Consider the following 24,527-nt stretch of genomic DNA (forward strand, 5'->3'; position numbering starts at 1 on the left):
ATTTATATTCTACCGTTCTTTCATTAAACATTTCTAAATATCCATGGGGCCCAATTCTTACAAAAATAAATCAGATAAGCCTAAGGTTCTTGCCAAGTCAAATATCTACAGTTTCTCGCAATTATGTAATTTCCAACTCTGTGGCAGTAACTATTGCTGATAAGTCAATCGTCATAAAGAGAAATGTTCCAGACCAATCTTTATTAGTGTGTCCTTCACTGATATATGCAAAGTCTTTTTTTTTTAAAAGCAGAGTTGTAATTTTTTTGGTCCCTAGTGAATAGCTTCTCATCATAACAATTTATATCTGGATAATGTCATAGTAAAATGTAAAAATGGTAAATTAAAACCCATGAAATTAGGTTCTGCTGTTATTAATAAAAACTTCTCTGGTTTTCACCATTTTGTTATGATGGCACTGTCTTATAACGCAGCTTTGTGGTAATGTATTTCTGGCATCTCAAGTTGATTTGGCCCAGACAAAAGCAATATTTAGAAGGTTACTTTGTGGAACTTCTCTCAGAGAAGGAACTTGAGAATCATATGCTAATTTAAACACCTCTTTAATGTTGAGGTTAAACACATTATTGATCAGGAAAGACTTTTACAGAGAAGAGGGCTGTGTTATTCTGTACGAGTGGCATAAAATAAACAAATTGAAAATACCAACATGCTATTTTTTTTTCCCAGAGTAGCAAATCTTCTTGGTGCAGATATACATTATTTAAAACACTTAGATTAAAATAAAAGCATTATTTCCAAGTCACCATTTCTGCCCTTGCTTTGAGGTGAATTCGTAGAGCCTGACTCTCCTCTGGAGCTAGAGCTCAAATGTTGTGAACTTGCAGTTATTGGGGTCATTACAGTTTATAGAATATTTTTGCTTACATGATCTCATTCATTTCCTACAATGGGCCTAAGAGGTAGTCAGGGTTTCATTTCTGTGTTGTATGTGAGAAAGCTGACACGCACACTAGGCAAAGTTCCTTCCAATCCTTCTGGCAAGTAGAAGCCAGGGACTCAACCAGGCTTTCTCTCTTTTGACCACTTCCCACTCCAACACTGTACTGAAGGAGGGAGGTGGTCTTTTCACAATGCACATCAATCGAGTTTTATTTTCCTGATAATAGACATATAGCAGATTATCCCCCTTTCATTTCTTTGAAGAGAAAGCAGCCTGATAGAGTCATCTTACTTTAGATGCTGTCCATTCAGATTACAGAAAAATAACCAAAATGAATTAAAGATTCTTTGACACCTCACACTCACATGGATTCAGGGAGGAAGAAGCAAACTGGTGGTTGTCCGTATCAATGGACACCTGGTCATTTAGGTTCTCTAAGAGGAGGACTGATTTGCAAATCGTTATTAGAAGTGTTCTGTTGAGAACACTGTAGTGTCTTATTTCAATGTCTTCAATGTCAACGTCCTTTCAATGTCTTAAGGATTTTCAAAGCCAGCTGGTTATTGTCCTTTATGGAATAATGCCTTTTTTTTTTTTTTTTTTTTGCCAGTATCAGTGAAAAAAGATTAGAAAGATAAGACTAGAACTTATTCTTAATGGCAAGGAATGATTTCCTTCAGCATTCTGCCTCTTTGGGTATGTTTTAGGGCTGGCTCAATGGAAGCTGCCAGCCATAGGACATTAGAAGACAATCACTCTAGATAGGCAAGAAAATTTCAGCTGAGAAGCCAGATTGGGTGAAGAGAATTGGAAACAGGGTTTTCGTAGTGTTTTAAGGCAAATGACATATAACTAAAGTGTATAGTGTTACAGAGGAAAGAGCTAAAAGAATATATGCTATGCACACATGATGATAACATTGGCTTTGCAGTGAAATGTGAAATTCACTCACATATACACAAATAGTTTTAAAAGCAAATGATATCTAAGTTACAAGAATTAAAATACTAAAAGCATGATTTTTATTTCTTGGTTTGCATCCAATCAGCATTGGGCTAATAATAGATTTCAAACTGTTGGGCATTGGTGCTTATCCTTATTTTGTGTGTGCTGAATTATTGTAGGTGAACAGGATATTTGCAGTTGCAGAATGAATAACTGTATAATTTCAGGGTGATAAATGTATACTTTATTAGCTTGAGTCTTAGGGCCATTTTTGTGATTGAACAACAAGAGTTAACCATGCTGCTATTTACTTGTCTACTTGTCACTGTCTACACTAAGCTATAAAACCTCCTTGCTGGGATGGGACAGGTGTCAGAGAATTGAGGAGAGGGCAGATTACTCAAGGAGGAACCTGCAGCTGCCCTTCTGAGTCCCTGTTGGCATGGTGGGTCATCTGGTTAAAAGCTCAGACAGTGAGACATGTCCTCTTTGGAGACCCTCTGCTGGATTCCTTCCTACTCCTGCTGATGGGGTTCTCAGTTCAGTGTTGCTGCTGATATTCCTCTAAAACAACTTTCCTGGAAGTAGTGCACCAAACAATGGGCAGAAATCTTTTGGGTTCTGGGGTCAGCACTTAATAAAGGATCCAGAGAGCTACCTGGCTACCAAAGTCTTCTTGGAGATTGAGTTCTTATCTGTATGTGAGATAGAGAGGGTGTGAATAACTGCATTTTTTGCTTCATATCTGTATTTATTGTTCATACAATGGAATAAGAGCCACAGGATAATAATACATGGGTTGTCCAAGTGCTCTTCCTGTCCTTGTTCAACCTCCATTTTACTCTGATCACAATATTTGATAACCATCTCTGGAGTAAGAAGAAAGCCAGAAAACTTCTTCCTTGTTTCTTCCAGTGGTGACAGATATTGCCCTGGCCATCCCTGGCTTCTCTGATGTCTGTGCTTTGCAGAGGAACCACTGCTGGTACAGGCCACCCTCCTGCAGCTGTTGCATGGAGCAGTGTAGTGGGGTGGCTCTCAAATAGGGGAAGGATTGCTGGCTCCTACATATTCCATTTAGTGTTTAGTTGGGAAATGAGCAGGTTGGATTCCCCGCTGCTCCTGTTTTATCTGGGACTTGCAACAGGAATGAGGATGGGGAGAAGTTTGCAAAGGCAATTATAGTGCAGTATACACAGCAAGTTTTACAAGCATGGAATCCGTTCAGGTGTCCTTCCTAGGATGTTTCCCTCGGAGTTAGAAAGCTCTAGTTTTCATTTGATGAGTGCTTTCTGGTTAATTCAATTGTTTTGGCCCCTGCTGGAACGAGAGTAATGGATATTTAGGAGAGAGAAAGTAGCTTTCTGAAATGACTTCATGGACAATGTTGCCAGATTGAGCAAATATAAATTCAGGGTGGCCAATTAAATTGTTATTCTAGATAAATAATGAATAATTTCTTGGTGTAAGTTATGTTCCAAATATTCCATGGACTCTCAAATACTGCAAAGGACATACTTCTAATAAAAAAGTTATTTATTTGAAATTCAAATTTGATTAAACAGACTTTATTTTATCTGGCAACCCTAATCATGTATAATTAAATGTTGAGGGAAAAATAAAACAAGATGAAATCAGAGAGGGAGACAAACCATAAGAGACTCTTAATCATAAGAAACAAACTGAGAGTTCCTAGAGGGGAGAAGGGTGGGGGGATGGGGTAAGTGGGTGATGGACATTAAGGAGGGCATGTGTTGTAATGAGCACTGGGTTTTATTTAAGACTGATGAATCACTGAACTCTACCCCTGAAACTAATAATATACGGTATGTTAATTAATTGAATTTAAGTGAAAGAAATAAATGAATAAATAAATGTTGAAGGGCGTGTGGGTGGTTCAGTCAGTTAAGGGTCTGACTCTTAATTTCAGCTCAGGTAATGATATCGGGGTTGTGGGATTGAACCCTGCATTGGGCTGCACTTAGCCCAAAGTCTGCTGGAGGTTCTCTCTCTCCCTCTCCCTCTGCCCCTCCTATTTTGCTTCCTCTAAATAAATTAAAATGAAATGAAATGAAATGAAATGAAATAAAATAAAATAAAATATTTTAAAAATGTTAATATTGCTTTTGCTCGCAAACAGTAATTTATTTGATCATTGATTAGTTTTGCTGGAATCAATAGGTATATTAGATATTTATCCTCACCTTTTTAGGTATATTACAACAGTAGGATAAAATATATGTTTTCTACTTTATATTGCAGAAATATGGGGATGTTCATACAGATATGGATGGTTGTTGTTTTTATGGCAATGTGCTGTTTTGTTGTTTTTTTGTTTGTTGTTTTGTTGATTTTTTTTTTTTTTACTTTTTTGATATTTGTTGTCTAGTAATGTGCTACACAGGTTTAGGTTTCTTTTTGTATAATTCATGATTGAAGAGTGATATTTAAATATGAAATTCCTTTTTATTATATGAAATTTATATACATAGTTAACATTGTGGATTGGATACATGGGGCAAATTGAAGAAATAATCTTGTTCTGATTATATTATTAGTATTTGCTCTTTGTAGAACATTTGAAAAATATGTAATAATATAAGGAAAATACATCTACATAGTGTTTCTTATCCATTTTATATTTTTTGTGGAAACACTTTTGAAAAACGTTGAGATTATGTTGCAGTACAATTTTGTTGCCTTTTTAAAAAATACACCATTACAACCTGAAAGTCTTTCATTTTATTAAAAACATGTACAAACATTTTAATAGACACGTGCTATTCTTTTCTCTTATTGTTATGACTTTTGTCCTGCTCTAATGTTAAAATGAGGATGCTGGTATGTAACTCTTTGTGTCACTGATTATATTCTTTTGATATATTTTTGAAAGTTCAGTTACTTGATCTAAATATTAATACTTTTTTTAAGACATGAGATATTTGTTGCCTGTACCATAGGATAGAAGCCTCCACTCCCTCTGCTCATTGCTCTGGCCAGAGGGACCCACCTGGGCTTTTTTTGCCCTCCTGTCTCCACTCACTTCTTCTCATAGGGATAGACATGATTTATCTACTGTATGAGTTTGGAAGCAGGCAGTTTGGATCATCTCCTCCTAGATTCAATTTCTTTCAGATGTAGCCACCCACAAGGACAGTATCTCTGGGTCTTCTCTTTGCGTTGTGATCAGATTACCAGGGCAGCTTGGTTGGCTGGGCATGCCTATTGTTGTCCACTGTGCTTATGAGTAAATCAAAGTTTGGAGGAAATATGAGATAGTTCACCATGCCTTTCCATCTCATTCAGCTCCTCCTATCTAGTTATTTTAAGTAATATATCTGATGTTTGGTCTTCATCTCTCTGACAGCCATGTCTGACTCCCAGCTAGTCCCAAAACTGAAACTGAAGGGTGAGATGTAATTATTATAAGTTAAAACTCCAAATGTAAGCTCATTGTCCAGGAATAATGGAGCCATATTGAGAGGGACTGGCCTTTAATACAAAATACCATGAGGAGAATGAGATTGCCTCCTGGTAGCCTTGATATAAGTCAATACTTCCTTTGGTGGGTCTTATGGTTTGGTGCCTCAAGCCTGGCAGTTGTCATGGTGCATATTGTGCAGCTGAGATTATTCCCTGGTACAGGCCTGGGCAGCTCTGGTAAACATGAGTTATATGGTCCCCTGTGTGTCACTTGGTCTGATTTTACAAAGGTTTGTTTTGGGTGAGTTGGGAATTCAGTTGCTGGGAAAAGGAGTCTCTTAGTTCTTGTTAAAAAATAATTTTAGAGCCAATGTATAGGCTTTTTAAACTATTTTCCAGTGAAAGCTTTTTTTTTTCTTCCTTTTTGTCTTTACAGTGGAAATTTTTAGCCTGAATATCCGGCTCAGACTGAATACTTCAAAGGTAGATAAGTTCCATGAAGACTAGACAGCACTAGTGCATAGGTTCTGTCCACTCTGCCTTATTACTGTTGTTGACTTCCAGAAATAAAACACATTTTGCCTGGGTGTTTCACTTCCCAACCCTCTCCTCCCTCTCCTTAGTAGATGGCATACCTAACACCCCAACTCTGGAGCTCCATCTACCCTGGATTTGTGGACATTTCAGTGTCCAAACTATGAGAAAGGATTTCACCTTTTCATCTTCTTCTACAGGGCAGATCTAAATTTGAGGGGGAGGCTGAAGCTTGAGAGAAAGAATACAAAATTGTAAATACAAAATTAAGTATCAAAGTAAATATTTATTCAGAACATGAAATGCAATCACAACACATTACTGGAGACCTGGCTATTCAGATTTCTTTTCTTGAAATTTATTTGCCAGTTTCTTGGAAATGCTTATCTAGAAATGCTTCTTGATAGTGGTCATGCATTTTTTTCTCCTGCTAAATAGTCTATAGCTCCCAGGACTCATAGTGGCAGACCTTGACACTCAAACTTTCATCAATCTATCTCTGCCTTCTTTAGGACCTGTCCTCCCAGGCCCTATTAGTTAGCTGAGAGAGCATTTACCTCTTCCAAAGGGATGCTAGCACATCTCAGGGAGATAATTTTCCCCACTCAGAATTTTGAAATTCCTCCTGAATAGAAAACTTAGTCTAACACAGAATAAAATCCATTTCAGTGGATGCTATAGGCTAAATCATGTCCCCTTCTCCATTCATGCATTGAATGAAGTCCTTACCCCTAGCATCCCAGAATCTGAGGGGGACTGTATTTGGGGATAGGGCCTTTAGAAACATAATTAATATAAAATGAAATCATGCAGTGGGCCCTAACCCAATATAATCATTGTCCTTGTAAGAACGGATTAGGACATAGACAAACACAGAGGGAAGACAATGTGAAGACATAGGAAAAAGACCATCTACAAGCCAAGGAGAGAGGCTTCAAAAGGAGCCAACACTGCCAACACCTTGATCTTGGACTTCTAGCCTCTGAAACTGTGAGAAAATAAATTTCTGGTGTTTAAGCTCCTGGTCTGTGGTTTGTTATAGCCCCCCTATCAAACTAATACAGTGGGATAGAGGCAAAAGGAGGGGGGGCATTGCTTCACAGTGTGATTGTCTGTTAAATGGGGTAGCTTCCAATATTGCAAGCATGAGGGAGGAATGGTCATTTTTGAGTGTCAGGAACCTGCAGAGCAATGTGTCCAGAGGAGCCCTTTCTGAAGAACTGGGAACTTTTCTCCGTGGCAGCTCTTCTATCTTGCACTTTCTTGACTTACATTCCAGTCTGTTGCAAACTCATTGTAACCACCCCTCTTGCTGCCTTTTCAGATCCCATTCCTGCTAGAGGTAACCACTGACGCAGGAGGTAGCTGTTTTTTAAAGGTGCCACCTACGGATCCTTCCTCTGTAAATTCATGCTCAGTCACCTGCTATTCAGTGAAATGCTGAATTGTTCAAATAAACATTGCTGGGAGAACTAAGATCCACCATCTAGTCCTGTGTGCTCACAATCACGTCCAAAAGACTGGGGAGGCCCAGCTCTGGTCCCAGCTCAGCTGTCTCTATCCCTGACCATCCAATGCTTTCCCCTCTCCCCTCATCCTGATCCTCAGATGGGTCAGACATTTCTGCTTTGGAATTCCCATAGAATTAACCCTGCGCTGCATTCTAACCTACTACTTAACACATTACAATGTGACTATTTACTTGAATGTGTCCTGTAACCGCCTGTAAGTTCTTTTAACTGTGGGCTATATCTGATTCATCTTTACATTACTGGGGGCTATTACAATGCCTGCCGGAAAGCTGGTGCTAAATAACTGAAACTCAAGGTAGCTCTTCATCTGAAAGAAAAATGATTTTTTATATCACACTGACCATGAGAATTTTCCTATAGGCTTGGTTTTTTACAAGTTTTTCCTTTAATTATTTCTATCCAACAAACATGGGCTGAATACCTATCCTGCACCAAACACTGTGCTAAGTTTCAGGACTACAGTGATGAGTTGGACCGGAGCGTCCAGTCCATCAGAGAGAAGACAGTGCTACACATGACTGTCGCACAAGTGAGTGCAGCACCTGTTCTAAGAGGACTGTGCTCTCAGGGGCCAAAGGGGAGGAGGTGGGATTAAGATTTCAGAGGAACTGCAAGAGAAAAGCTTCCAGGAGAAGGTGATATCCACATGGGTGCTCGAGTGTGTATTAGTTTGCTAGGGCTGCTATAGAAAATACCACAAACTGAGCGGCTTAAACAACAGAAATGACTCGTTGTTTCACAGTTCTGGAGACTAAAAGCCTGAGATCAAGATTTTGGCAGGGTTGGTGCCTTCTCAGTGCTGTGAGGGAGAGTCTCTTCTACTTCTCTTGCCTAGCTTCTGGGGGTTTGGCGACACTCTTTGGCCTTCCTTGCCAAAGAGATCGGAGAGAGAGATCTCTTCGATCTCTGCCTTCATCCTTGTGTTGTGTTTTCTCTATGCACATGTCTCTGTGTCCAAGGGATGCCAGCTTTATGGGGTTTGGACGAACTTTATTCCAATATGACCTCATTGTAACTAATTACATCTGAAATGACCCTGTTTCCAAATATACCACAATCTCAGTTGCTAGGGGTTAGAACTTCAACATACAAATTTTGTGGGGATACAATAAAACCCATACTAGTTAAGGTTTTCAGGGGATAGAGGTTATAGGTGGAGAATAAGAGGGAAGACCTTCTTGGAAGCAAGAAAACTGGATATCTTCTGCTTCTAATATAGTTTGAATACTCACCCCATGACCATTCGCTTTGCTACCCATCTTTTAGCATTTTGGTTAATTCCCTCTGCCAGTAACTCTGCTTTCTTCCTGCCTCCTCCTCCCTGCTCCAGCACTGTCTCCTGAATCCTGTCTGATGTGTGACTTGAAAAGGTACTACTTTTTTGGACAGCCTGGGCTTTAGGGAGCCCACTTTGGCCTTCCTTAGCCCTGTTTCTCACTGTAACATACAAAATCATTAAGGCCTAAAGGTCTATGTCCTTCCTGAACCTACACATTAACTTTTTCTGTATTCTACCTCATGCTTAAGTAACTAGGACTCCAGAATTCTCCACTAAAATGTTCCAAACATTTTTCCATAACCTCTTTGGGAAGCCTTCCAAGGTGAGTTGTTCTTTAGAGGTTAGATCATGCAGCCAGGGGGCTGGGGAGGGGGCACATCCCTGGAAGACGAATAAAAGGTATTCTAACTATACTGCTCCCCATTCTGTAAGTGGTAGGAGAGGATTTGCCTATAAGAACCAGGTCAAATATCCCTTCCCTTTCTCCATGAAGCCATTTCTTATCTTTTCCCTCATTCAGGTATACTAAGACCCTGTCCCTGTCCTACTCCTTAGCCTTATTCCCACCCTTCTCCTCAGGCATTTTATTAGAATGCCTGCTGCTTTTATCATAGCCATGTTGGTGTTTGTCCTCTTTCCCTGCCTCTCTTTCTGTCCTTGCTCACTACTATCTCTTTCCCTGAACCAACTTCTAAGCTTCTTAGAGGCAGAGACTGTGCTTTCACATCTGTTTATGTTGTAAATGTGGAGGCAGTAATAAAATATTGATTGAATGCGGTAGAGATTTCTGAATGAAATAGGTTTCTCAAACACTGGAAGGAAGCTTGAAATAGTGGGAAGAACATGCTTTGGAGCTGGATGGTCCCAGACTGGGTTTTACTATTTGTACCAGTAAATAAGAAAGGCTCTCTTAACTTTTAAAAATCTTATTTTCCTCCCTTGTCTTAGGAGGCTAATAGCAACATCTATTAGGAATTACTTAATTGTTCACAGTGACAGAAGGACAAAGGACAAGATTAGCGTAAATGCCTTCCTAACCTGTTCTGGACCAACACTGTAGCCATGCGTCAGATTTATCTGAGCACAATTTAAATTTAGAAGCATCGAGGCCCAACACCACGATTGGATTTAGTTAACCTAGGATGAACCCTGTTTATCTGTGTTTTTGTAAATCTCCCTCAGTGACACTGATATACAACCAAATTTGGAAACCACTGGTCTAGACTATCCTCATTGATTTCAGAATCTTTCATAAGATAATGAACATTACAGCTCATGTAGTGACTTAGATGTAGATCTTCAAAAATATTTATTTGTCTTATTTTAGAGAGAAAGCACGAGGGAAGATCAGAGGGAAAGGGGGAGAGAAACTTTAGCAGACTATGCTCTCATTGCGAGTCCGATGCAGAGTTTGATTTCAAAATCCTGAGATCAGGGCCCTGAAATTATGACTTGAGCTAAAACCAAGAGTCAGATGCTTAACCAACTGCACTACCCAGGCACCTCTAGATGTACATTTTTTATTAACACGAAACTCTGTAATAGATTGCCTTATGATATTTATGTTTTATAAAACATCCTTTAGAACTGCTATATGAAGTATTTCCAGTTTTGAAAACTTATATTTGATCACTCTCACATATAACTGGATTGAACAATATAAAATAGGTTGATTCTTTTTTTTTAATATTTCATTTATTTATTTGAGAGAGAAAGAATGAGAGCACAAGCAGGGAAAGGTACAGAGGGAGAGGGAGAAGCAGACTCCACATCAAGCAGGGAGCCCAACATGGGGCTCAATCCCAGGACCCCAGGATCATGACCTGAGTTGAAGACAGATGCTTAACCATCAGAGCCACCCAGGTGTCCCTAAAATAGGTTGATTCTTTACTGGGAAATGAAACAAATAGAACTACATTTTTTAAAAAATAGAAAAAAAACTATAAGTTCTTCATTAATTTAGTTAAGATTTTCTATAATTATTTGTACATCAGTTATTTTTTTGGCTAAAATGTGAACTTCATATTTACCTTTTTAGACTGTATTTCTTGTCTAGTAGATACAATTCTTTGTATAACTTGCTGATTCCTTGATTTCAACAAAAGTCCTTGCCCTGTTTCTGCCCCTCTTTTCCTGATTATTCCCTTCAAAACCAAAACAAAAGGACAATAATCCTCAAAGGAATAATGATTTCCTTTATGTCAGTTACATCCCTTTTGTGGATCTCTCCAAGAGAGCAAACATGGCTTCAGCTTGGGTTGCTCCTGTATCTTCAACATCCAAGTCAACATCAGGCCCTTGATTACTACTCAGCACTAAAGGCTATGCATAAAGCTTTAATATGCAGTTTTTGCTGGATTCAAGCTTAAGCCAGTGTGAAAATGAAAATATGGCAATGCAATAAACATTAATGCCTTAGGAGTGGTGCAGAGAGTGAAGTGTGCCAGGAGTTCTGAGGAGCTGCCTGTGGCCAGACTAAGGCTTCTTGGAGAACATAAAAAGTGGATGGACCTTTAAAGATGAGCTGAATTTAAAGTGTCAAAGGGAATATTTGTGATGGCAGTGTATACTAACATTTATTTTACTTCGTGCTGTCTGCTTTTACTTGTAATTTTTCATTAAATTGAATTAAATGTTCCTAAATATTTATTTACCATAACAATTTTGATTGCTTGCCTACAGTACCCCTGTCTCTCTACTGTAGTCTTTTTAATTCAGTACTTGTTTTGAAATGTTCTATTTAGAGAATAGGTAGCAAGATAGAGACAGAGTATAGAGTTAGCCACTACCCATTCAGCCTTTAATTCGTGGGGCAAACTGGTCCTTTCCTCTTTCCAACTTGAAATTGTAATTTCCGGCTTTATTTGTAATTGGGGGTTTAGGTAGAATAATTTATAAAGCTCTTTCCCTTACTCACTTCCTCACCTAGATTTCTTTGACATCCCCAAATAAGTAGGCCTCATTTTTAATGCATTTCTATAGCATTTACACTTCTACTTAATAACCTTCATCTCACAATTACTGGTCAAAAGTTCATCCCTGCTAGATTATAAAGTATCTGTGGCCATGGAATAGATCTTGTTTACTACTGTATCCCAATGCCTGACAGTGTTTGATATATAGTAGGTGCTTAGTAATTACTCGTTGACCAAGTGAACAATCATCTATGATCCTACGAAATGAGCATACTCTTATTTCTATATGCCACTGAATATTTAAAATAATCAGACAGTGATGAGGCATTGTCAATATTATGTGATTTTAACCAGTTAAGAAACTTTGCCTATTGAATTGTAAAAATTTTGGTCTTGTTTTCTCCGATGGGCTGGACAGAACTATTGGTGACCCGGTCTCTGCAATACACTAGAGCAGGTGGTCTTGAGGCCATGTGGACTCTCTAAGGATGCTTATTTAAGTTGTCAAAGGAAATTGTATTATAAAAGGAGCAGTGTTGTTGAGAGAAGCCAAGGTTGAACTTAGCAAAGTGGCAGTAAGTGACAAATTCAATATGTAACATGAGCATTCAATATGTAACATGAAATGGGCAACAAGTCTAGTAGAACTTGGAAGGCAGTGTGGAGTCAGCGGCAAGAAATGGATCTGAGGGAATGGTTTTCGAATTAAAACAGTGAACAAAAAGAAGGTACAGCCTTTCCTGTTTTACACTGTACCTGGTGTGCCTGTAGGCAAAGGCAGAAGTGTGGGATTGGGACCTAAGGAATTATAAAGATAGTGGGGTTTGTATGCTCTAAGTGGATTTATAGGATACTGTCCTCTGATATTTCCAGTACGGATAATCAGATAATGGGCCATAATCAGATAATTCACTTTCAATTCTGCTTTATTTTGAAACTATAACATTTTCCCATGGATTCAATGTTATGTGAAAGTTGATTATATTTTAAGACAATTCAAGAGCACTGTTTAATGTGTATTTTATAAAAATGTTATAGAACTAAATGTTTATATGGCTTGTGTTTTTGGGAATCAAGCATATTTTATCTTTTCAGATTACTTTGTAGGAAGTAGTTCTGATATATGTGTTATGGCTACTAGTTTCTTAGAAATAACTAAAATACTTCTGTAAGTTACCACTGCTTTGGTTGAAATTATTATTTTTTTAATTTCTTCCTCTTATGGGAGTAAGTGCATTAATTTCCATTTTAATCCTTCATTTGACATTAGAATTAGAACAACTTGTTGCAATCCTGCAGTTTTTATCTTGAATAAATATTGCTAAATATTATTGAAAAATTTGACTTAAGTTAGTTTTGGAAAGTCATCAAAATCTTTTCTTTCCTCATTTATTTCCTTCAGATCCAAATTTATTTTCATTTTTACCCTTGATAATGTTACTTCATTAGACATTTCTTTGCCCAGCTATATAAGTTAAATCTTTTTTTTTTGTGATGGTGGCTTATTTTATTTATTTATTATTTACTTTTAAGATTTTCTTTCTTTTTAAAAAAAAAGAACTTTTTTATTTATTTGAGAGAGAGAGAGAGAGAAAGATCATGAGTGGGAGGAAGGGCAGGAGAAGAACACTCCACTCCCCACTGATCAGGGAGCCCACATGGGAATCACAGGACCCTGGGATCATGATGGGAGCTGAAGGCAGAAGTCTAACCCACTGAGGCACCCAGGTACCCCTCTTTATTTTTTAACATTTTATTTACTTAACAGAGAGAGAGAGAGAGCAAGTGAGCAGGGAAAGGGGCAGAGGGAGAGGAAGGGAGAGTATCTGAAGCAGATTTCACCTGAGTGTGGAGCCTGATATAGGGCTCAGTCTCACACACAGTGTGATCATGATTTGAGCCAAAACCAACGGTCAGACGCTTAACCAAGTGAACCACCCAGGCGCCCAGTGTTGTGGCAGATTTTAAATAGCACACATTGTATGCTTTCGTATTTATGAGCACTGTATTCATGTGTGGTATAAATTCAGCTCCATATTAATTTATTACCAGCCTCTTTCAGTTTTACAGCTGTGAAGAACTAACCCATCTCAACTTACAAAATGGGAAGATGGTGTCCAGAAAAGGTGAATAATGTGTCCATTATCACATGACAGGTTAAAGCTGAGACATAACCAGAACTCTGGTGCTTTAATTTCCATTCAGCGATTTTTGAGATACCACGCTACCTTGCCCATAGCATTTGTTTTCATCTTAAGTTCTAGGCTAGAATGCTTTCCTACATCCAAAAACATATCTGAGGCACCTGGGTGGCTCGGTCAGTTAGGTGTCTGCCTTTGGGACAGGTCATGATCTCAGGGTCCTGGGACTGAGCCCCACATTAGGGCTCTCTCTCCTACTCTCCTGCTGTCCCTGCTTGTGCTCTCTCTATCCCTCTGAAAAAATGAAAAATAAAATCTTTAAAAACCAACAAACATCTATACAGTTTTATGTATATTTCATGATTTAAAAATAGTCAGCCAAATATTCCCAAAGTCTTAGCAGAATCTTTCAATAGAAAGGGGCATAAGATCATGTATTTCCTCTCAAACTTTAATTGAATTAATTTGTAGTGATGTTTAGAAGGACTAAATATTGAGCCAGAGGACACTGAGACCATAAAAGCAGCATAAAGCTTATTTCTACAGCTTCCCACCCTTCACAAGTAGACAAGGTTCATGACCACATTGTTTGGTTGTTTATACTCCTAGTAGGAAAAAAAAAAAAAAAAGGTGAGACATAGCCATGCCAAACTTTAGAACATAATTATGGAGTTTAAGGAGCCAGAAAATGTAGTGTTGTAAGTCTAGGTGCTTGTACACCTTAGAGTTTACTCTGATTTCAGCCATTCATTCAAAAAGCATTTATTGAGCTCTTATGGTCAAACACACAAGAGGAAAGATATGATCCTGTCCTCCAGACCCTCATAATTTGACATAAAAGGAAAGGTAACAGAGAGAAAGTTGGAGCAGACATCCTGAAAATAACCAGGCCCTTTCTAGAGTGAGAGGCAAAGTCAGCACCACTAGTGTGATTACCCTCCCTTGTTATGCTTCTACTCGTTAGAGATTATTGTCTCTGTGCCATTTTCCCATTTGCTGCCCACTGTCCTTATTGTTCTCTGGTTATTTCAATCCTTGCCCACCTTGTTGTAGCTGAGAACTATTTATTTCAATTGTTCCTTGGAAGAACTTGAGGTATTGGGCTGAGAACCTTCAAGTTTTCCAAGGAAAGTACTATAAAAATTGCATGTAAATACGAATTAATTGTTTCAGACAAGCTCATGCAAGACAAATCATCCATGCTACCAGTGTCTGGCATAGCCCTATCACTAACCATCCATCTCTTTCATATCCGAGTCTGAAGTACTGTGCTTACCTCATGCTTTGCCTTCCCTCCTCATTTTTTGACATTCCTAGTTCTTGCCAAGTATTTTTTGGTGAAAGGTAGCATAGGTTTCTGCCTGGTCTGTGATGATGTTGTCAAGCAGGCGGAGATCTATACTGAGTACTGAAGCTCTACCATGGGGTTGTTGGTACTTGTATATCTGTTCATCTTAAAGAGTTCATTGTTAATGCAACTGCTACACCAACCTGGAAGGACTGGTTAAATCATTGAGGCCAGATATTGAACCATGAACACAATTTGTCTTTAGTGAAATGCAATTTATTTATGGTGGCGGTGGGGGATGAGGGAGAAAGGCTGGAGCCCTAGAGGTCAGAGCTAAGTAAGGGGTGTAGTTTCATGTCATCCCTTTAGCTCATTGAGAAAGAGCTAAGAACAGTAGGCCACTTTTCTTTATGTGCCTGATACTCTGCTAAGCAGTTTAACATAGAGTGTCCCATTTAATCTCCATAATGAGCCTGTGAAGTAGATACTGTACTCCTATATCACGGATGAGGACACCACTGAGGGTTACTGAGTTTAAAGTAAATGCTTTGCCTTTTCACATATCCATGCAGTGTCAGAGTCAAGATAGAACCCAGGTCAGTCTGTTTGAAGCCTTGAGTTCCTAATCACTGTGTTAAACTTAGGTTTTCCTTTACTTCATTGGATCTCACTTCTTTTTCCCCTTTTAATGAGTTTTATTCCAGTCTCCTCTCTCTTCCTCTAAACCACAGGAGATGTAGTATATATTTCATACCTATATCCAGTACAAAGGATCAAAAGTTATTTACAGGATCAGGCAGCCCAGTATTAACCTAATTTTAGACAGAACATTAGGCTACATGACTTTCAAAACCTCTTCCATCCCTGACAGCCTGTGATTCCAGAAAGCGGTCTGGGTCTGAGTCACTACTGTACTATTTACTAACTACATAACCTTAAACAAGTAACTTTACTTCTTAGAGCTTCAATCTTCTTATAAAATGAGAGTAAAGGGACCTATCTCAGAATTGACATGGCATTAGTGAAAACTAGCATAATGTCTGGCATTTCCCATCTTTATAGCTAGACTGTTCAGATGGTTACTTTTCTCAGACATAACTTAATTTTTAAAGATGAAGCTCATTTCTTAAAATTCCTTTTATTTGAAAAATCATGATCATTGCAGTTGTGATAAAATATACTCTTTCATGAAGACAAGGCTTTCTCAACCAACGGACAGTTCACAGAATCTCAAAATGGTGAGTGACTCTAGAGATAATATAACTCAATTCCATTATTTTGCAGATCTCACCACTAAAGCCCAAGGACGGAAATGAATTTTCCAAAATCACACAGAAAATTGGTGGTATATTCAAGGCCACAACTTATTTCTCCTGATGTAGGGCCTTGTGTTTATGCTTTGGAGTTCTAATAAATTCAAGAGGAAAGTTGCTGTTAGAGGGAAGACTATTTTAACTACATTATTAAAAAGAGACATATAATATGCAATTTGTGTTAATAATTGTTTATATACTAAATATGATTGCCAATAAAGAATTGTGTATGTGTGTGTTGGGGGGTACTTAAACTATAGACTCCAACAGACCTGGATTTAAGACCACGATCTACTATTTATTAGCTATGTGCCCTGAAATGTAAACTCTGAAAGTCTTAGTGTCCTTATCAGTAAAATGGGGATAATGATCATAATGGCTTAGTGGTTGGGAGGATTAAATAAGATAATATATGTAAGATACCTAGTGGACTGCCTGACATATAGTCATCACATCATAAATGGTAACTTAGTGGTAAAAATATTAACATAAAGTCAGTGGAAACTACCACAACTGCTCCATCCATTGGCGAATTTATCTCAGTGGAACCCAAAATGCCTGATTTCTTGGGGCACCTGAGTGGCTCTGTTAGTTAAGCATCCAACTCTTGGTTTTGGCTCAGGTCATGATCTGAGGGTCCTGGGACTGAGCCCCATTGGGCTCCACACTCAGCGAGGAGTCAGCTTAAATATTACCTCCATCAGCCCCTGCTCCCACTCTCTCATGCTCTCTCTCAAATAAATAAATACATAAATACATACATGAATCTTAAAAAAAAAAAAAAAACAATGCCTGATATCTTAGTGAAAGTCAAAAGCCAGCACCAAATAAAAACATGATGTTTTGATTTAGCCAAGTTGTCCCTTGCCTATAGCCTGCTCACACCATTGACTGATACAAGGAGCTCCTGAAGTTCCCAGATGGTGTGCAGCTGTCAACCTGTCCATAGAATGGGCTCTTACTGAGTCTAAACAAAGAAGAGGTGCTTACTATCACTGGAAAGCCACTTACATTTCCCTTGCCTTTGGATAAGTAAATATGGATAAATACATTGTGCAGTTAGTCTTTAGGCTATGGAGGCTTCACTGAAGAGATTAATGACAGTAATAGTAATACTTTAAGTGTTTGAATGAACCTGAAGCTAAAGACGGTTCTTGCTTGTCAATTCTCCTACTTAAAGACCCCTAGTGATATCAAGGGTAAGAGAATGCAGATGTATATCAGTTAAGAAAGACCATGGCTGAATAACCTGGTTTTGTAGTGTTAAAACAGCAAAAATTCAACTGAGTAAATCTAACTTGTTTTAAGCCTCTTATGAATCTGGCTGTTCACATCCATAAAGTAGAGGGGAGCTGGAAGAAGAGTTTATTTATTTATTTTTAATTTCTTTAGAGAGACAGAAGAAGAGATTTACAAAATGGAAGGTTTTTATAAGGAGGGTGGGGCAAGAGTTATTAGCAAAGGAGATGGATTGTTTCAAGCAATGTCACCTTCCCTTAGGGGTAGGGCATGGGGTTTTATCATGTAGATTACCTCATCAACCTTTGGGGGAGGAAGGCTGGCCACTTGATGGATTACTTCATTGGTGCTGACCAGAAAATTCCGGAATGACTAGTTAAGACTACATATCTGGAGGAGGTCAAAACTGCAGTTAGGTTAGGTACTAAATCCTGGTTTGGTGACTTGCCCTAGCATTAAGTGACTCCATCTTGGGCCCATTTTTTGTTTATTTGTTTTGTTTTGTTTTTCTTTTTTAACAATAGACTGATAAATACCATTAAAAGAAATGCTGCCTTCTTTTTTATCTTTTATTTGGATAATTAAATACAATAGTTTATTTTCTCTCTTATTAAGAATTTCTTGAATCATAGAACAGTGGGAGAATATTAAGTAATCCATTCTTGAATTCAAGGCAAATGATACCAGGCATCCTACAAATGTAGGCTATGCTCTTTCAAAATGAAAAGGTTCTTAAAAATAATAAGTTTCAGAGCTCATCTTATGCCAAAGATAATTCAGTACTTTTGGAGGTAAATTTTATACAAATAACAGTTTTCTGATATCTGTTTACAAATACTCTGTTTACTTACTATGCTGGTGAGAGATTAGGATTATTATTATAAAATATTAGTTTGATTATTTTATACCAGTGATAATGGAATCTAGAAGGGAGAGAGGATGCACTGAAGGGAAACTTGGGTCAGTGCAAATTTTGTAGATTAATTTAATGTGGAATCTTGAAGTAAGTTCCCAGACTCTAAATTGTTTAGATGCTATAACAATACATTTTTCACATGTTAATAAAGGATATGTAGAAATTTGGCATGTATTTGATCATTAATTTTTTTCTATGTTTAACAATATTTTAAAAGGATCCCTGAATATTATGTGCTGATAATACAGTTTTTCACCCTGAGTCATTAAAGCTACACAAGTTCAGGGAAAATGAGACAGAAAGAGAGGGCAGGGGTCAAGGGGAGGAGAAGGATGAGGGGGAGTAGGAAGGGTAGGAGGAGGAGGAGGAGGAAAAGGAGAGACATAGAGGTAGAAATAATGAAAGAGAGAGAGAAGAAGGAAAAAGAAGGAGGAGAAAGAAGTGGAGGAAATAAGAGGAGGAGGGATCAGGATGATGGGAGAAGGGTGGGAGAGGGAGAGAGGGACTGAGAGATTGAGAGAAATGATTCTTGGCCAAAGTCTAGAGCAGCTATTTTTCATTTTAGCTTTTATCCTATAACCCAAAACTGAAAGCAAATATCCTGTGACTGCTGCATCTCAAAAATAGAAAGAGCTCTGAATCACTAACTCCTAAAGAAGACGTGCCTATCCTGAGAGATGTCCTAGGCTCTTATAAAAGGTCCATATATCTGTTCATCTGTCAGCACACATTACTTTTGTCTTTCTATCCAGAACAATGTTCCTACATGCCTATTGTGTCTTAACTGTTTTCATTGCTGTGTAAATATTTCATGATTTGGAATATTTCCACTTGCAATCATGTCATATTTAAGAAATCTGAGCAGAGTACATGTTATCTTCAGTTGTGATGAGTTGATTCATTACCGGATACTGGTTAGCCAAAGATAGAAACAATTTTTATACTATTAATCATATTTCCCGTAAACTCTATGATAGTTGTCAAAAAGGAAAATTATACAAACATTTCATCCCTTACCATCATCTTAATGTTTAAAGAATGTCTCATGCTTCTTCAAGGAAGGCGTGGCATAGTTTAAGAACAGTGTACATCTATTGGTGTGTAGATTTTAAAAAGGAAGTAGATGATACATGTGTGTCTCAAAGGGAAGTTACTTGACCTTAGTAAGGAGAGGTATGTTAGATTTGAGTATTTTTGGATTGGAAAGTAATCTCCTTACTTAGGCATTTTGTCTTTTATGAATAATAAGCATGGAATTAGGGAGAAGAACTTATGAAGGTTGAAATTTGTGAATTAGAACAACCTGTGAACAGCCAGGTTTTGAGCTTGGCCAGTGAACCTCACACTGATTATCCTTATGTCACTTGCACAGGTTAATGTTGCATGATTGAGTTATCACCATTTATTTACCAACCACTTATGAGACATTCACCATGAGCCTCAAACTATGCTAGGTATTGAGGGTATAAAGATAAATAAGATAAGTTCATACTCTTCAGAAGCACAGATGATAAATGAAGATAAACAGACTTTTAAACATGGTAAAGGCAAAGGGTAGTCCTGGTTCCCATTCCAGACTCCTACTAGCTGAGTGTTGTTGGACAAATTACTTTGCCACTCTGAGCCCAATTCCCCATCTAAAAAATGGGATGATAATGGCAAAACTTCTGAGGAGATTGTCACTAATGCCAAAAAGGAATAGAATAGTAATGTCTTTTAAATGGTAAAGTGCTAAACATATGGGAGTTTCATTAGAAAGGAAATATGATACAGTGGAATAGGCATGACTTTGGAGTCACTGAACTCAGTTCAAATCTCGACTCTACCATTTAAAACTTTTATGAAATTAAGTTTTCATAAAGGTTAAATTCATTCATCCATCCATCCATCCCTCCAGCAAATTTCTTAAGTACATACTACATGTCAGATACTGTTTTAGAACTGAGATTGAAAAACTCTTTCTATATAGGGCCAGATACTATTTTAGACTTTGTGGACTGTATGGTTTTCACTGCAACTACACTGCTCTCTCTACCCAGCTTTTGTAATGTCTCTTGCACTCATTTAAAAAGTCCCTGGTTCCAACCTCTATTTAGGTCAGTATGTAAGGAAGAAATATCAAATGCATTAAAATTAATTTTCTAACTATATTTTTCAGAATCTGTTTCTGAGCCCTCTGTGAGTTGAAAAGCTATAGGAAAAAAATGTAACCATGGGATCTCAGATTTTGTAATGGTCAGATTTTCAAACTGTGCTGGATCTCCTATGACCACACAGGTCAGCCCTTTCCTTATCCTCCCCTTCCTCCTCAGAGGAATATGGGGCATATGGACATACAGGAACAGTCGAAACTCTCTACCCAGCCACCATCCCACCAAATCATATGGACTAAAGAGGACACACATGCCTTGATTAATCAATGAAATTATAAAACTGTTGATTTAAGAGTACTTAGTTTTCATTCGTTCTAAAACTATTCATTTTTGTGTAGAGAAACAGTCTCTGAGAGCAGCTGATGATTACATTGGCTTTGTTGTTTGGAAATTAGAAAATTTTTAAAGTGGAATTAACTTAAATTTGAAAATAAATAACTAAATCCTTTTTGATTTTTATAAAAAATAGTATTTTCAGAACCCAATATACAATCATATGTTATTATAAACATTAATGATACCAAACATATATGTAATGCCTACTACAATCTGGGCACGCTAAACCCTCCCAGTCACCCAGGCAAGTGGGTGCTATTATTAGCATCATCACTCTACAGATGACACAACTGAAGAGGAAAGATTAGGACACTTGCCTGAGGATACAAAGCAGGGAGTTCCTAGAGCTGTGATTTGAACCCAGATCTTCCACTTGCAGAGTGATAGATGCCCTTTGTGATTTCTGTTTCAGTTCTCAATGACAACACAATGAGACAGAGGTTGGATCCTTAGCAGGATGAGCATTTGAATACAGAATTGCTCAAACATAAATGTACAATATAAATGTTCGTCATTTTTGGCAACAACAATGAGCCGCAAGATTTTTTTCCAGGAGGTTTCCTTAATGCTGGTCACAAAAAAGACTAACTGAGGGGTGCCTGGGGTGGCTCACGTGGTTAAGCATCTGTCTTCAGCTCAGGTCATGATCCCAGGGTCCTGGTATCCTGTCTTGCATCTGGCTCTCTGCTCAGCAGGAAGTCTGCTTTTCCCTCTCCCTTTGCCCCTCCCCACCATCCATTCTCTCTGACTTTTGCTCTCTCTCAAATAAATAAAATCTTAAAAAACAAACAAACAACAACATCAACAAAAGACTAACTGATATCTGAAATATACTCCATGGAAGCAAATTTTGAAGGCTATGATTTGACCATTTGCATAATGGTCATATGATCTGATCATATCATGGTCATATGATCATGGTCATATGATAATGAGCTCTATTATGGACGCTACTTGAAGATATGCCAAAAACTTACCTGTCATTTCTTAGCTGAGGTTCTCCAGGAGAATCTTGAGTTAAACCAAGATTCTTCTACTTGGTTCATATTGGCACTTTAAAAATTATGAAAATCTTGGGGCACCTGGGTGGATCGTTGGCTGGGCATCTGTCCTTGGCTCAGGTCATGATCCCAGGGTCCTGGGATTGAGCCCTGCATCGGGCTTCCTGGTTAGCAGGAATCTGCTTGTCCCGCGCCCTCTGTCCTGCTCGTGCTCTCTCTCGCCCTCTCTCTCAGTCTCCTTCTCGCTTTCTCAAATGAATGAATAAAATCTTTAAAATATAAATAAATAAAATAAAAATTGTGAAAATCTGAAAAGTGTGTCTAGATTCAGGAGATTCTCCAAATCTACTCTGTATTATTATTATTATCATTCTTTTAAAAAGTAAAATAATAGAATTGAATAAATGAAGAATCATTCCAAAGTCCTCATCATGGCCTTTGAAAGCCTCCTGATCCTGCCTTGACTAGATTTTGACAGATTTTCTCTCACTGTCCCCGGTCCCCTTCCTCCCACACTCCAGACACACTGACCACTTGCTGTTCCTTCCTGCCCCAGGGCTCTGGCATCCTTCCCTCCACCCCACAGGGACTGCTGCTGACACACTCCCGCACTTCTTTCAGGTCCCTGCTCAATTTTCACCTAATCAGAGCAGCCTTCCCTCACCACCCACCCCCAAGTCCCTCACTGTGCTTTTCTTGTGTTTCATAACTCTTATTATCATCTGACATTTATTGTGTGTTTATTTGTTTATTGTCTATTTTCACCACTAGAGAGTCAGCTTAATGAGAAAGGGGGCTGTTTCGGTTCATGGACACATCCCCATGCTAGAACAGTGCCTGGGACCTAATAAATATTTGCCTCATGAATGAATCGGTGATGAAACAAGAGAAAGGCAAATGCAGAACTTTCCCTTCAGACTTGCTGAGGCTTTGCCGAGAACTGTAATAGTGACCACTGGGTGGCCACAGCTGCCTTCACCATCCACAATGGGCCACACTCCTCCAAGGAGATACTGTTCCAGAGTTTTGTGAACTTTGTGAGCTGTTGTTCTTCTGTGCGGGTTGGGGGGTGTTTCAGGCTGTTGTTTTAGTTTTTATTTCCTAAGGGAAATAAGCCTTTAAAAGACCGAGGCAGGCATGCGTGGGTGGCTCAGTTGGTTAAGTGTTTGCCTTCCATTCAGGTCATGATCTGAGGGTCCTGGAATCCAGCTGCAAATCTGGCTCCCTGCTCCACAGGGAGCCTGCTCCTCCCTCTCCCTCTTCTTGCCACTCCTCCTGCTTGTGCTCATTCTCTCTCTCTCTGTCAAATGAATAAATAAAATCTGAAAAAATAAATAAATGAATAAAAGACCTAGGCAGACTACATTTACTGGCTGCTTTTCAATACACTCACTCATTCATTGACTTATCAAACATTTATTGAACATCTATTGTTTGCCAAGTGCTTAAGAGACAAAGATGAGTGCCCCTATGATCCCTGCCTCTCACAAGCTAGCCCAGCTCTACTGGAGGAGCCGGGGAAGAAGTCCAAAGCTTCCCCATTAGCGCTCTGACACAGGGACAGGAAGTCCGGGAAATGGCAGGAGTGGCACCCAGTGCAGCTTGTAGGGAACAGTGTGAGAAGACAGGCTTCTGGATCAAGATGACAAATAAAGCTGTGAAGGAAACTGAGGCTTATCCAAGGGGAGATGGTAAAAGTCTTTCCAGGAAGAAGAAGCAACACGCAAAAACTCCAGGAGCTGAGAGAACTTGGCCCATTTGAAACTGAAGTGGATGCTTTTTCCTGGAGGGTGAGGTACCAGGTGCGAGGAGAGATGAGATGAGACTAGAGAAAGAGAGCTCAATGTCGCAAGGAAAAATCAAGCTGATTTTATAACTCAAATTCCAGAAATGTACATCTCTAGACCTCTGGGTAGGTTTTCAAGGAACTATAACATTCCGGGACGGTAGAGTATCATTTTTATTATGTAGTTCAAGAAACAAAATATACAAAACTTCTAACTGTAGTCATTCCTGCATTCTGCCTTCATCCTACTAAGTTTGGTTTGAACACCTGCTCTGTGCCATGTACTATGTTAGGTTCCAGCGGTACAGAATTAAAATAAATACTTGATGCCAGGGGCACATAATTAAAATACTGTCTACGACAGTCAATTTACACCTAGTAAAATAGAAACGCAATGAAGATAGAAATACATGACAGCCCAGCTTCATGGGCCTATGAGCTGTACAGTCACACAGGGCTCCATACTCAGAAGGGCCCCACACTTGGTTTAATGCTATGCCATAGCTGTCTTGAAATTCTGAATAATGTTTGATCTCCACACACTTTAACTTTGCAGTGGGCCCTGCAAATTATGTAACTAACCTTATGGCTGAGATGGAATTGTGAAGTTGATCTAGAGCAAGGGTATGCAACCAATGGGCCATGGTTAAATACAGCCTACCTCCTATTTTTATATGGTCTGTGACTGATGAATAGTTTTTACATTTTAAGTAGATGGGAAAAAAATCAAAAGACTAGTGTTTTGTGAGTGTGAAAGTGACATGAAATTCAAATTTTAGTGTCCATAAAAATATATTTTTGGCACACAGCCATGTTTGTTTG

The sequence above is a fragment of the Lontra canadensis genome, unplaced genomic scaffold, assembly GCF_010015895.1.
Source record: "Lontra canadensis isolate GAN:19392208 unplaced genomic scaffold, GSC_riverotter_1.0 scaffold32, whole genome shotgun sequence".
Lineage (NCBI taxonomy): Eukaryota > Metazoa > Chordata > Mammalia > Carnivora > Mustelidae > Lontra > Lontra canadensis.